We start from the raw sequence: 3,376 nt of genomic DNA, 5'->3' as shown, positions 1-3,376 counted from the left end.
ACACTCACACATGCACAAAGACCCCAAATTCATGTGCACAATTCCCTCCTCAGGGTTCACCTGTGCGGTGCCTCACCTTCTCTGACACTTGGCAGAGATGTTCCAGAGCCAGGCCAATTGCCTGAAGCCAGGAGGCAGTCAGACCAGGAAATGCAGAGGGAAGGATTTGGGTCAGCAGCTGCTTTTTACTAAAGGGACATGAGCAGTTAAAGGAGATTATTTGGCATCTGACACCGTGGAGTTAAGCAGGACCCCTTCACCTTCTGAAGGGCTACACGGATGTAGAAGCCCGGGCCCCACGGCTTCTGGTTCTCCTGGTGGAGGTAAAACGCAGCCAGAGAGCTGCTAGGATGGTTGTATTTCCTTGAGCAGTGGTTTCCAAAACTGGCCAAACATCTGGATCGCCTAGGGACCTCACAACGGTGAAGTAGTGAGCTTTTGATGCACTGGGTCCAGAGTGGAACCAACTTGACCCTATGACTCTGCCAAGCCTTCCAGGTAGCTCTGCTGGCACTACACTGGAGAGCCACATGAGGTGGTTAAGCATCCATCTTATATAAAAACTGCTGTTTGAAATTTTAACTCTACTATTTTGCTCCTGTAAATGCTTGCTTGCTTAAATAATAGGGAAAATAAGACTACTCCCATTCCAGAGAGGCCATAAACCTTCCCTGGACGAAGTTATCAGCGCTGGCACCAGGCCAGGTCTTTGATTGAGGTCTTAAAGCCCCAGCACATAGGGTTCTTTAAGAACTTGCAAAGGGGACCAGGAATACCGTTATTTGGGAGACAATGAACTGGAAAAAGTATAAATAGAGTGAGTTTCCTCCATGTTGGGGGACTCAGAATTTGAAAGACGCATTTTTCTCTGAGCCTGCGCATAATCATAATTAAGATGTAACTCCCTTTCTCTAAGCGTTGCATGGTTTTTCTTCTCTCTTCTGTAACATTAATGGTTCCCTGACCGAGAAGAAGGCCAAACATGCTGGCCTTTTGGCCTCTGGTGAGTGGACCGTGTTTGGGGACTGGGGAAGCCAGATAGGCCTCTGGGAGGCGCCACTCTGGTGATTTAGCAGAATTGAATTGTGGGACTCTAGGCACTCCCAGACCTCAGTCTAGGACCCGGCCAGCATCTGGAGAGAGTGGACGGACACTTCTGGACCTGTCAACAAAAACTGTAAGGTAGGTGCCCCTATCAGTCAGGCGCACTCTGAGTGAGTGGAAGGGGGAGCTCTATCAACTCCCTGGAGGTCATGAGACTTCCTCAGGCAAATTAATCAGGAATCAGGTGGACTGTTTAAACTCTGAGTAAATGTCTGGTAGAAGCCAAAAACTCTGACTGTCTGGCATATAAATGTAAGTGTGACGGTCTGTGTAAAGCAAAAGCTACTTCGTACCATCTGGCTGTCCACATGAGAGTATTTGTTATCTCTTTCTGTTGTTTAATTTGTTTAAATATAGGGCAAACCCCGCTTTAGGGGGAAGCCTCATTGTGTATGGTGAAACTGTCCAAAGCAACTGCTAGGAATTCTTTTCTCAAGGTTGCTCTTGCTCTCTATCATGGAGATAATGAGCCCCCTTAGCTAATGGAATTTCTGTCTGTTTGTACAGTAGAGACTCTAATTTGCTTTTCCCTGATTTGTGATTTTGCTGTGTTAGTTTAACATTTTGGAATTCTAGGGTTAATTTGTAAAGGTTGCAACCCAGAGAAGTTTAAACAAAGGCTTGTTTGGTTAGGATTGGTACATTTTCTCATGGGCTGTGTAGGGCGAGGGAGAGGGACTACTGAATTTTTATCATGTGGTTCCGAGACCTGCGACCTGCCTGCCCTTCCTGATAGATGTACAGTGGGTCTCTGTTAGGGGTAGCATCCACTCTGACTAGGGGAGGAGGAGAGTTGAAAACTATTCTTCGGGTGTGAGATAGGGTGGTGGCGGTAGGACTTGCTGGGTAGGGTGGTGGGCTCTCAGCCTGCTGAGATAGAGGAGCCCTGGGCTGGGGGACAGGGGGATGGTTGGAGAGATCAAAAGTGGTAAAGGAGGAGGAGTATTTGAGATCCTCTGGGGCTTAGAGTAAAGAAGGAAAATCTGGGAGGGAGAGCAGCTAAGGACAGAGTAAATGGTTAATACAGAAAAGCGGAGGTACCGGCAGGAAGAGATAGGTTTCTGTTGATTTTTACTTATCTGAATTATGCTGGACTCAAGGCCGTTAGCTGCTACTAAGCACAATAAGCTTTCTCTGCCCCGTTTTGTTCTCTTTAACCCTTCCTTACTAAATTAAAAATTGTGCCCTAACTGGTTTGGCTCAGTGCATAGAGTGTCAGCCTGCAGACTCAAGGGTCCCAGGTTCGATTCCGGTCAAAGGCATGTACCTTGGTTGCAGGCACATCCCCAGTGGGGAGTGTGCAGGAAGCAGCTGATTGATGTTTCTCTCTCATTGATGTTTCTAACTTTCTATCCCTCTCCCTTCCTCTCTGTAAAAATATCAATAAAATACATTTTAAAAATGCATAAAGAAGAATATAGCAGTTTTTACAAGACAAGTTTTAATTTACCTGCTCTTAGTAATCTGAGAAATGCTGGCTGTTTACTTTTTAGTAATCATTAAAGGATTGAGGTTTCTAAGAATAAGGAATTACTGAGTAGAAGGTCTGAAGCATGGCTATGCATTTTTAAAACACATACAAAAAAGGTTTGAAGGCTAATTTAGAAGTGTAAAATTTATAAAGGTTGTGTATATAATAAGAAGGAGAAGAGAAATGTTAAAGGGAAATTAATCAAATAATACAGGCCAGTAAGCCAGGAAGAGTAAATAATTTACATTCTGCCTCCCTAAACAGAGGGTAAATAATTATGCCAGGGGGTACTGATAAAAGAAATCCAACAGTTACTGTTTTGTTCTGGAGAGTCCATAAAAAGGACTGGCAAGGAAAATCAGAAGATCTTAAAGCAGGTCAGTATATTTTTCTCCTTATACAATTCCTCCAAAATTTGGCAATACTTAATAAATCATGGCAATACATTTCTTTTCCTAAATTCAATAAGACCGGTTTCCAATAGGGGTTTTATTAACCGAAAACGTTGACTGGAGTATCATGTTTTAAAGAATCCTGCCTGAGCTCTGAAGACTTGAAGCCAATAAGAGTGCCATGGAGAAAGCCTGGTGTCCTGCTTGGTAGCCCTGAAAATAACTGGCGCTGCAGCATCAGGCCCACATCCTACCATCACTGGCAGTTGGTCAGAGTAGAAGGGGAGCAATAAGGGCACCTCTGCATCCCTGCAGAACCCCCACGCACTCTGAGCCATGATGAGTAGAAGGGTTGCTTAGATGGGCCTTGAAGCCTAGGGCCCGGGCCCAGGTGGAGTCACTACAGGTG

Source organism: Myotis daubentonii, chromosome 13 (assembly GCF_963259705.1).
Source record: "Myotis daubentonii chromosome 13, mMyoDau2.1, whole genome shotgun sequence".
NCBI classification, from domain to species: domain Eukaryota; kingdom Metazoa; phylum Chordata; class Mammalia; order Chiroptera; family Vespertilionidae; genus Myotis; species Myotis daubentonii.
The sequence above is the reverse complement of the archived record's forward strand: the minus strand, read 5'-3'. Positions refer to the sequence as shown.